This window comes from Ylistrum balloti, unplaced genomic scaffold (assembly GCF_031769215.1).
Source record: "Ylistrum balloti isolate Yb309-2 unplaced genomic scaffold, AGI_CSIRO_Ybal_v1 Utg370916, whole genome shotgun sequence".
NCBI lineage: Eukaryota > Metazoa > Mollusca > Bivalvia > Pectinida > Pectinidae > Ylistrum > Ylistrum balloti.
The window spans coordinates 1-12,611 of NW_026782519.1; the positions used below are offsets into that span (position 1 = coordinate 1).

At 38.1% G+C, this 12,611-nt stretch overlaps 1 pseudogene; it reads left to right on the forward strand.

Moving 5' to 3' along the window:
- The first annotated feature begins 1,380 nt into the window (after positions 1 to 1,380).
- On the forward strand, positions 1,381 to 7,874 carry LOC132559463 (uncharacterized; annotated as a pseudogene).
- The last annotated feature ends 4,737 nt before the right edge of the window (positions 7,875 to 12,611 follow it).

Consider the following 12,611-nt stretch of genomic DNA (forward strand, 5'->3'; position numbering starts at 1 on the left):
TCAGTGGTGACACTATTGTGTAGTAACCATCAGTGGTGACACTATTGTGTAGTAACCATCAGTGGTGACACTATTGTGTAGTAACCATCAGTGGTGACACTATTGTGTAGTAACCATCAGTGGTGACACTATTGTGTAGTAACCATCAGTGGTGACACTATTGTGTAGTAACCATCAGTGGTGACACTATTGTGTAGTAACCATCAGTGGTGACACTATTGTGTAGTAACCATCGGTGGTGACACTATTGTGTAGTAACCATCAGTGGTGACACTATTGTGTAGTAACCATCAGTGGTGACACTATTGTTTAGTAACCATCAGTGGTGACACTATTGTGTAGTAACCATCAGTGGTGACACTATTGTGTAGTAACCATCAGTGGTGACACTATTGTGTGGTAACTATCAGTGGTGACACTATTATGTAGTAACCGTCAGTGGTGACACCATTTTGTAGAAACCATCAGTGGTGACACTATTGTGTAGTTACGCTCTGTGGTGACGCTATTGTGTAGTAACTATCAGTGGTGACACTATTGTGTAGTAACCATCCGTGGTGACACTATTGTACAGTAACTATCAGTGGTGACACTATTGTGTAGTAACCATCAGTGGTGACACTATTGTGTAGTAACCATCAGTGGTGACACTATTGTGTAGTAACCCTCAGTGGTGACACTTTTGTGTAGTAACCGTCAGTGGTGACATTATTGTGTAGTAACCATCAGTGGTGACACTATTGTAGTAACCATCAGTGGTGACACTATTGTGTAGTAACCATCAGTGGTGACACTATTGTGTAGTTACGCTCTGTGGTGACGCTATTGTGTAGTAACCATCAGTGGTGACACTATTGTGTAGTTACCATCAGTGGTGACACTATTGTGTAGTAACCATCAGTGGTGACACTATTGTTTAGTAAGCATCATAGGTGACACTATTGTGTAGGTATCATCAGTGGTGACACTATTGTGTAGTAAACATCAGTGTTGACACTATTGTTTAGTAACCATCAGTGGTGACACTATTGTGTAGTTAATATCTGTGTTGACACCATTGTGTAGTAACCATCAGTGGTGACACTATTGTGTAGTAACCATCTGACGTTATTGTGTAGTAACCGTCAGTGCTGACATTTTTATGTAATAACGTTCAGTGGTGACACTATTGTGTAGTAACCATCAGTGGTGACACTATTGTGTAGTAACTATCATTGGTGACACTGTTTTGTAGTAACCATCAGTGGTGACACTATTTTGTAGTAACCATCAGTGGTGACACAATTGTGTAGTAACTATCCGTGATGACACTATAAAATACTTCCCCTGTTGAATAAGCCACAGGAGAAAATGTTATATCCTTTAGTTGGATGTTTCCAGGATTCTGATAGAGACTTCCACAATAGATGGGCAGTTATACACAAATGTGTTGAAGATATAGAGACAAATGAGCTCAGGTCAGGGTCGTTTGTAGCTGCAGTGGATAGTTTAAAGACATTGACGATGGACCCCATTACAGATGAGAGATATGTTACAGCTCTTGAAAACATAAAAGATAAACGTATAGGTGGAATGTATAACTGGGATACTTTTTCATCAAACATTAAATTATTTAAGATTTAAAAAGTAGTGCAAACATGAACAAAAGACATTTTTCTGCTAACGTTTGTGAAATGTTCTACTCTGCACTTATTAGATAAAGATAGGACTTCCGTCATTTGTCAGCTGTCCATCCTACATCAGGGTTCTTATGGCTGTACTAAAAACCGGTTTTTATCAAAACTGTTTAGAATTTTGACATAACATTGGATCTTCTTCAAACATTGTAACATGTATCTACAGTGATTTGAGAGATGATGTTGGTGCCATAAGGGGTGATGTCACTGTTGTGAGGGGTGATGTCTCTGTTGTGAGGGGTGATGTTGGTGCCATGAGGTGTGATGTCACTGTTGTGAGGGATCCCACTGCTTTGAAAGACCTTTTTTTATTACCAAACAGAGTTATGATAGAAAGCTTTCATATGTTTTATTTTTACAATATCGATTAGGATATTGATTTTCTTGTGTATCAGGAAATAGATGACCTGTGTATAAGGATATTTACTGACCTGTGTATAAGGATATTTACTGACCTGTGTATAAGGATATTTACTGACCTGTGTATAAGGATATTTACTGACCTGTGTATAAGGATATTTACTGACCTGTGTATAAGGATATTTACTGACCTGAGTATAAGGATATTTACTGACCTATGTATAAGGATATTTACTGACCTGTGTATAAGGATATTTACTGACCTGTGTATAAGGATATTTACTGACCTGTGTATAAGGATATTTACTAACCTGTGTATAAGAATATTGTTTAACTTGTGTTTGAGAATATTGATTGACATGTGTATGAAAATAAAGAATTATCTATGTTTCATGATTTTACTGACCTGCGTATACGTGTAATGGCCGACCTGTGTATGAATTTATATCCTGACATGTATTAGGATGTTGTCTGACCTGTGTATTAGGATGTTGTCTGGCCTGTATATTAGGATGGTGTTTGACCTGTATATTAGGATGTTGCCTGACCTGTGTATTAGGATGTTTTCTGACCTGTGTATTAGGATGTTGTCTGACCTGTGTATTAGGATATTGTCTGACCTGTGTATTAGAATATTGTCTGACCTGTGTATTAGGATGTTGTCTGACCTGTGTATTATGATGTTGTCTGACCTGTTTATTAGGATGTTTTCTGACCTGTGTATTAGAATATTGTCTGACCTGTGTATTAGGATGTTGTCTGACCTGTGTATTATGATGTTGTCTTGACCTGTGTATTAGGATGTTGTCTGACCTGTGTATTAGGATGTTGTCTGACCTGTGTATTAGGATGTTGTCTGACCTGTGTATTAGGATGTTGTCTTAACCTGTGTATTAGGATGTTGTCTGACCTGTGTATTAGAATATTGTCTGACCTGTGTATTAGGATGTTGTCTGACCTGTGTATTAGGATGTTGTCTGACCTGTGTATTAGGATGTTGTCTGACCTGTGTATTAGGATGTTGTCTGACCTGTGTATTAAGATGTTGTCTGACCTGTGTATTAGGATGTTGTCTGACCTGTGTATTAGGATGTTGTCTGACCTGTGTATTAGGATGTTGTCTTGACCTGTGTATTAGGATGTTGTCTGACCTGTGTATTAGGATGTTGTCTGATCTGTGTATTGTGATGTTGTCTGTATTATGATAGATTGGTTGGATTGGGTGGGGAGGGATACAATAGGAGAGTTCGAGCAAATTCTTGAAAATCCTTCTTCTGTTCCCTGACCTGTTTCCATAATCACGAATTTCATGCAAGAAGGTATCGCGTGACTAGTAACACAAGGGTTCATCAAAGGATGCAGGTTGATGAATATTATCGGGAAGTTTTATGGTCGCCATAGTGATCTCATTGAGAAATATTAAATTTGTGCGGTATGAATCTGGACGTATATGTATATGATGCTCATTTGTTTGTCTGTTGGTTCCGTTTTTGTATACCTTTTTATCTTTAGATAACACGACATCAGTTACTTGGATTGACCAAGGCTTACAACTTTACATGGCGGGTGTCGTCGATAAAGCAGAAAGACGCTTGCTCTTCCGGAACACCTGGTCTTATTCTCCTTGTACTTTTTCAAGAGTCTCCGTGTAAATCCTTCTTTTGTTCATATTTTGCTTTAGTTTTATGAAATTTGAATTTGAATTATGATTATGTTGCCATGTTGGGATTTTCGCGATGCTTTTGGTTTACTCTGAGTTACGTTATTACGTTGTTACGTTACTGAATTATTGTGTTTCGCTGAACAATCTTTAAAATAACAGGAGGTAGACACTCCTGATCCCCGAGGTTTGCCTTAACTTGCTTGTCATTCATTCGAAAAGCGGCACAGTTCAGAAATACACATGCTCTTGACCATGTTCTAAAATCACCGGATCAATGAAAATTATGAAATTATTCAATTATGGGCTGCATCATCACCCAGTCTTAATTTAGACTTTTCCATTGATCACTTTCGCGTTTTCTTAGTCGCCTCCTCGGCTTTTATATTTCGTCCCTTTTAATCACTTTCGAGTCTTAGAAGGACGAAACAGCTGCATGATACAGTTATCTTCATTGTTTACCTCTACAGTATCTAACTCTAAACTATATTTGGAAAAAAAATGTGCTTTTCACTTGTCTGTCTTTTGTATACTCTTTAGTCCGAAGCATCCTTGGGTGAAGAAGAATCAATTTGTATAAATGGTGGGTCTTGGGCGTGAGGGGCACGGTAAAAAGTGGAAAGGGCCTGTTTCCAGTAATGTTAATTCTCCATAGGAGCCTGCCCCCGTATAATTTCCCCGTATAAACTACTGTTTTTTTTCCGAAAAATAATTTTACACCTTTCCAACACCCAGATTTCATAATTTCAGTGAAAATGTATTTTTATAAAGTTGTCAATTTCAGCATCAAAGACATAAGTTCGTAAATAAAAGAAGGTTATCTCGAAATTGTAATTAGCAACATAGTATAAATTTCTTTTGATAAATATTTCCAAAACATCGTGTTTATTCATAAAACATAAAAAAAAAATTCTCGGATGAAAATGCACTTGCAGAGACACAATTATGAAGAAAAATGCCATAAATTTGCAATTTTCTCCCGTTATATAGTTTTGGATGCAAATTTCCATCAGAAAATCGGATAGAGCTTTACTTGTTTCATATGTGTACCAAACATCAGCTAATACCATGTGGTGGAACGTTCTCATATCGCCGCCTGAATGTGGTTGTAAATTGAAAGAAAATGGGAAATGAGTAACAACCTTGTCTGAAACCCTATTATATAGCTTATTATATACAAACTTTTATATTGAATATCAGAGCGGATATTTTCATGACAGTTTTATGATGTGTAAAAATTAAAAAAAAAAGTACTGTTTCCCCGTCTCGATCTTGATTACTTGAGAACCATTACGTGTGGAACGTATCAGATATCTCTGGCTCCTGGTTACATCGCCGAACATTTAAGTGATGACGGCGACTATGAGGTGTGGCTTTACCAGCACTCCCCAGACCTTCTCAGATGTCAGATACATTCTCGACACAAAAGCCAAACGAAATATAACGTTTGGATACTGTTCACCGTTTCACCCGATGCTGAGGCCCCAATAAAGGACTACTACTGCCAGTGCCCAGTTGGAGAGAGAACGATGGGAATGTGTGCGCACATCTCATATCTTGTACTACCTTGGGTATTACAGGACCGCTGGAAAACCCTCGACCATTACAACCACAGGTAAAGAAATTCCGACAAAACTTGAAATAGTTTTCGATGCGGCAACAGAGTGCATATGTCGAAAGTATGTTTGGGGCTCGATATGAAAGATCCCCGTTACCATGTGTCTAACCAAACTTATAAATGTAGGTATTATACAATCGCTCGTAGCTTTGAACACTCCCGTAAATGCGAAAACCAACCAAAAAAGCATAAGGAACACGTTTTTTTGTTGTTCTGTCTATTTGTCAGCCAATGTCTTCAACCACTGGGACTTGCGAAGTAGCCATCTTGGATTTTTTTTATGAAAAAGTGTTTCTCTCACTTTTGTTCATATCTGTGTACATATTCTCAACATACCGAGCAAATACTCTCGTGTTTTTGTTAATTATCTAAAGAAAGTCGAAAATCGGCAATTCAACCATAGGCTAATTCAACCCAACATTTGAAAATGTTCCACCACTTCTATTTTGATGATTTTTCCTCTCATCAATAGCATATTACGTACTATTTAATAGGATAAAAATTGGTTTGCATCCAACGCCCATAAAAGGGTGTATTCTCTAAAAAACACAGTTTTTGTGTCTAAAATGTTATCATCGAAAATGGCATTTTTGAGATTGTTTCTTCCATAAAACAGCCAAATGGGGCGATGGAAACATGATTTTTTGTCACAATCATGCCATGAATGTATTCTTTACGGTGACTATCATTTGATTAGATTTTCATTAATATTTTACATAACATGCACATTTTATCAACACTTAGACAGCTTCTGAAAGGTACAACTTTGAGGAGCCATAAAAAACAAACAGAGTGAATCAAATCTTTATACTTTATAGATTTGTGACCACAACGGCATGGGCAATGCACTACCAACAGGAAATTTGAATAAGAGAAGGGGCCGTTTTGGAAACCGGCCCTTTGTTATTTACTTTTATTACTTAAGAAAACGAACCTCCCTCTAATTGCAGATACAACAAAACCATTAGTCAATAATCAAACTAGACCAGAGATAAAAAAAGCTCTAGAAAAGGCCAAAGAATCCATTCGAAGGAAGGGTATTGTCATCATTAATGGCGCCACAGGGGACGAGAAGACATCAATGTGCTACCAACTGTTGAGGTGGCTGATGGACGATGATACTGGACATTCAAAAGATCCTTTACAGCTTTACAGCATGAACAAATGGGATAGCATGGTTGAGCCAAATGCACGGTTATCTGTATTTGTTGATGATGTTAGTGGAGAATTTTTTGAAGAAATGAAGAAAAGAGAAGACTAGATACAATCTGCATTTTGTGGTTAACTAAAAAGAAAATCAAATAATTTGATTTTAAATGGCCGAAATGAAAGTATCTCAAAGTCTTCCTGTATATTATTCAGTGCAGAAGATACCATAGACTTGCGAGGTAAACATTGCATGACGAGCAAGGAAAAAGAATTGATGTTAGAAAAGTATGTCCCAGACATTAAAACATTAGCTGGTGGAAGGGTATCTGAAATAGTCAAACATGCGCCTAATATAGGATTTCCGCATCAAGAAACCAATTGATCACTTAAAAGAAACACTGAAGAAATTACCAAAAGAGCACTTTAAAGCTCTTCTGTTTCTCTTCTTAAATTACGGGAAGGTTTAGATCCTAACGGTGAAAGTGTTGACAAGAAAAAGGTAGATATAGCTTTTCCTGAAACTGAACTTGATTGTACAGCCAGAGTCAGATCATTACGGAAAAGTTTAGGTGAAATGAACAAAACTTTCGTTATCAAAACGGATGATGATAATGATTTATTTTACAAGTTTTCTCATGATTATATCCAGGACACAGTTGCCCTTTTGTATGGCAATGACACAAAAAACTGGATTCATAGAAAATTGTCCAGGTCCAAGTTTCTCTGTTACATTACAATATCAAAATCTACTCACAACAGAATAGTTATAACATCTAGTCATAATATTTGCATGTATAAACGTTCAGTCAGAGATTTTAAATAAAAAAAATTCTCCATTGACTTCCTAGCTACATTAGATTTATGGACAGATAAGAAGTTTCTAGAGGCATTTATCATTTGGTTGAATCGTCAGAATGTCGATTAAAAATGTCTCCATATTAATCAGCAATTGTTGAATGGGACATGTTAGTCTGGTGCAGAAGAATGTGTGTCCTTAGTGTCTGAGGTCGGTGTGAAGCCTGATGATATTACGCTCTTTGGAGTGGTAAAGACAGGAAACTATGGATTATTACGCAGAGTGGAGAGCTTGGACCTTACCTCCTTGTGTCAGGTTGACCCCAACGAACACAAGATTGAGACAGTAGATGATATGAAGGTACACAAGAGTTGGGTGTTTGCTCCGTACATATCTCAGTCAGTGAATGAAAAGGGGATAACAATACTACAAGTGAGTTGTGCGAATGGACACATTGAGATATGTAAATATTTGTGTGAGACATATCCTGAGCTAACTACAGCTGTTGCTAATGACGGTAGGACAGTGTTACACGTGAGTTGTGCGAATGGACACATTGAGATATGTAAATATTTGTGTGAGACATATCCTGAGCTACCTACAGCTGTTGAATGACGGTAGGACGGATGTTCTGTCTATGTTGGAACTGGTCAGAGAAACTAAAGGGCTGACGGATGTTCTGTCTATGTTAGAACTGGTCAGATAAACTAAAGGGCTGACGGATGTTCTGTCTATGTTGGAACTGGTCAGATAAACTAAAGGGCTGACGGATGTTCTGTCTATGTTGGAACTGGTCAGATAAACTAAAGGGCTGACGGATGTTCTGTCTATGTTAGAACTGGTCAGAGAAACTAAAGGGCTGACGGATGTTCTGTCTATGTTGGAACTGGTCAGATAAACTAAAGGGCTGACGGATGTTCTGTCTATGTTGGAACTGGTCAGATAAACTAAAGGGCTGACGGATGTTCTGTCTATGTTGGAACTGGTCAGATAAACTAAAGGGCTGACGGATGTTCTGTCTATGTTGGAACTGGTCAGATAAACTAAAGGGCTGACGGATGTTCTGTCTATGTTGGAACTGGTCAGATAAACTAAAGGGCTGACGGATGTTCTGTCTATGTTGGAACTGGTCAGATAAACTAAAGGGCTGACGGATGTTCTGTCTATGTTGGAACTGGTCAGATAAACTAAAGGGCTGACGGATGTTCTGTCTATGTTGGAACTGGTCAGATAAACTAAAGGGCTGACGGATGTTCTGTCTATGTTGGAACTGGTCAGATAAACTAAAGGGCTGACGGATGTTCTGTCTATGTTGGAACTGGTCAGATAAACTAAAGGGCTGACGGATGTTCTGTCTATGTTGGAACTGGTCAGATAAACTAAAGGGCTGACGGATGTTCTGTCTATGTTGGAACTGGTCAGATAAACTAAATGGCTGACGGATGTTCTGTCTATGTTGGAACTGGTCAGATAAACTAAAGGGCTGACGGATGTTCTGTCTATGTTAGAACTGGTCAGATAAACTAAAGGTTTGTAAAGAAAATTGCCATTACTATTTCCAGAGATGGAATGAAGGGATTAAAAAATTCCAATATCAAATATGTAGGTTTCACCTGATCCAAAGAAGTGTGCTTTTTGTATTTTGGGACTGATCCGAAAAACAAAATGGTTGACTGATGTTCGTTACTCCAGGATCAGACAGGACAGTTTGTTCTCAAATATTTTGCATGTAGATCTGGATGAAGTTATTTGTATATTTTAGCACTGACCAGAAAAATGGCTGACATGTTTATAAATTTTACAAGGAAAAATGTACCTTATGATGAATTCATCTGTCACTACAACATATTAAAAGGACAGAAGGGAAAAGTATGAAATCATCAAATCTTAAAAAGATCATCCCAGTAGTTGGTGCCATGGTCCTTCTGGGACTTCTAGCTCCAGGTTCTGAGGTCAAAGGTCAGGATGAAAAATCACAGAATTCTAATTTTAGCATAGGTTACTTTTGACAGTGTATTAGATGTATATAACATTGTTAAAGGTGTGAAATCAACTGAAATAATGGGTTTTATGTCCAGGAAAAGTAGAATGTATGAACGGATTGAGAAAGAAAGCCAGCCAAGTAAGTACTGTACACTGTATGTGGTTTATTTGGCTTTAAGAACAAATGACAGATAAAGAATAATTCCTACAAAAACAGAGTTGTATGTTTGTTCCATACAAAAACACTGATGTAAGTTTTAAGGTGTGACCTGACTATCACTATATCAACAGAATAGTCTAGAACTGGTACCGATGTGTGACCTGACTATCACTATATCAACAGAATAGTCTAGAACTGGTACTGATGTGTGACCTGACTATCACTATATCAACAGAATAGTCTAGAACTGGTACTGATGTGTGACCTGACTATCACTATATCAACAGAATAGTCTAGAACTGGTACCGATGTGTGACCTGACTATCACTATATCAACAGAATAGTCTAGAACTGGTACTGATGTGTGACCTGACTATCACTATATCAACAGAATAGTCTAGAACTGGTACTGATGTGTGACCTGACTATCACTATATCAACAGAATAGTCTAGAACTGGTACTGATGTGTGACCTGACTATCACTATATCAACAGAATAGTCTAGAACTGGTACTGATGTGTGACCTGACTATCACTATATCAACAGAATAGTCTAGAACTGGTACTGATGTGTGACCTGACTATCACTATATCAACAGAATAGTCTAGAACTGGTACTGATGTGTGACCTGACTATCATTATATCAACAGAATAGTCTAGAACTGGTACTGATGTGTGACCTGACTATCACTATATCAACAGAATAGTCTAGAACTGGTACTGATGTGTGACCTGACTATCACTATATCAACAGAATAGTCTAGAACTGGTACTGATGTGTGACCTGACTATCACTATATCAACAGAATAGTCTAGAAATGGTACTGATGTGTGACCTGACTATCACTATATCAACAGAATAGTCTAGAAATGGTACTGATGTGTGACCTGACTATCACTATATCAACAGAATAGTCTAGAAATGGTACCGATGTGTGACCTGACTATCACTATATCAACAGAATAGTCTAGAACTGGTACTGATGTGTGACCTGACTATCATTATATCAACAGAATAGTCTAGAACTGGTACTGATGTGTGACCTGACTATCATTATATCAACAGAATAGTCTAGAACTGGTACTGATGTGTGACCTGACTATCACTATATCAACAGAATAGTCTAGAACTGGTCGATGTGTGACCTGACTATCACTATATCAACAGAATAGTCTAGAACTGGTACTGATGTGTGACCTGACTATCACTATATCAACAGAATAGTCTAGAACTGATGTGTACTGACTATCATTATATCAACAGATGTGTGACTGATGTGTGACCTGACTATCATTATATCAACAGAATAGTCTAGAACTGGTACTGATGTGTGTGACTATCATTATATCAACAGAATAGTCTGACTGGTACTGATGTGTGACCTGACTATCACTATATCAACAGAATAGTCTAGAACTGGTACTGATGTGTGACCTGACTATCACTATATCAACAGAATAGTCTAGAACTGGTACTGATGTGTGACCTGATCATTATATCAACAGAATAGTCTAGAACTGGTACTGATGTGTGACCTGACTATCATTATATCAACAGAATAGTCTAGAAATGGTACCGATGTGTGACCTGACTATCACTATATCAACAGAATAGTCTAGAACTGGTACTGATGTGTGACCTGATCATTATATCAACAGAATAGTCTAGAACTGGTACTGATGTGTGACCTGACTATCACTATATCAACAGAATAGTCTAGAACTGGTACTGATGTGTGACCTGACTATCACTATATCAACAGAATAGTCTAGAACTGGTACTGATGTGTGACCTGATCATTATATCAACAGAATAGTCTAGAACTGGTACTGATGTGTGACCTGACTATCATTATATCAACAGAATAGTCTAGAACTGGTACTGATGTGTGACCTGACTATCACTATATCAACAGAATAGTCTAGAACTGGTACTGATGTGTGACCTGATCATTATATCAACAGAATAGTCTAGAACTGGTACTGATGTGTGACCTGATCATTATATCAACAGAATAGTCTAGAACTGGTACTGATGTGTGACCTGACTATCACTATATCAACAGAATAGTCTAGAACTGGTACTGATGTGTGACCTGACTATCATTATATCAACAGAATACCCTAGAACTGGTACTGATGTGTGAGATTATTATAACACAGTATATAAAAATTGTGATGATTATATCAACAGAATAGTCTGTGGTCACGATGTGTGACCTGACTATCACTATATCAACAGATTAGTCTAGAACTGGTACTGATGTGTGACCTGACTATCATTATATCAACAGAATAGTCTAGAACTGGTACTGATGTGTGACCTGACTATCACTATATCAACAGAATAGTCTAGAAATGGTACCGATGTGTGTACTATATCAACAGAATGTGTACATTTGTTCCACTCTGACACCTATGTTGTTATCAACAGCGTGGTTATGGGTTGTACTGATATAAAATATTTGTTTATAACACTAGTATCAATGATCAGGGACTAAGTGGTAACATGTCGTTTTATGGAGTGTGTACCAGGTATTCTGCTGTTCAGAATCTTGGCCAAATCACATGTGTTTTCTTTCCTTCAATACTATGACTAATGCCTTTAAGGCAAACATGAGAGATTAAAACACAGTATATAAAAATTGCTGAATGATTATTACAGAATATGTGTGATCACGTTTGTACCCTTGTTTCACTCTGACAACTGGTGTTGGTGTCAGGAGTGTGTACATTTGTTCCACTCTGACACCTAGTGTTGTTGTCAGGAGCGTGTACCCTTGTTCCAATCTGACACCTGGTGTTGAGGTCAGGAGTGTGTACCCTTGTTCCCTTCAGACACCTGATGTTGGTGTCAGGAGTGTGTTCCCTTGTTTCACTCTGATACCTGGTGTTGAGGTTAGGATCGTGTTCCCTTGTTTCACTCTGATACCTGGTGTTGAGGTCAGGAGTGTGTACCCTTGTTCCACTCTGACACCTAGTGTTGTTGTCAGGAGCGTGTACCCTTGTTCCAATCTGACACCTGGTGTTGAGGTCAGGAGTGTGTACCCTTGTTCCCTTCAGACACCTGATGTTGGTGTCAGGAGTGTGTTCCCTTGTTTCACTCTGATACCTGGTGTTGAGGTCAGGAGTTGTACCCTTGTTCCCTTCAGACACCTGATGTTGGTGTCGGGAGTGTGTTCCCTTGTTTCACTCTGATACCTGGTGT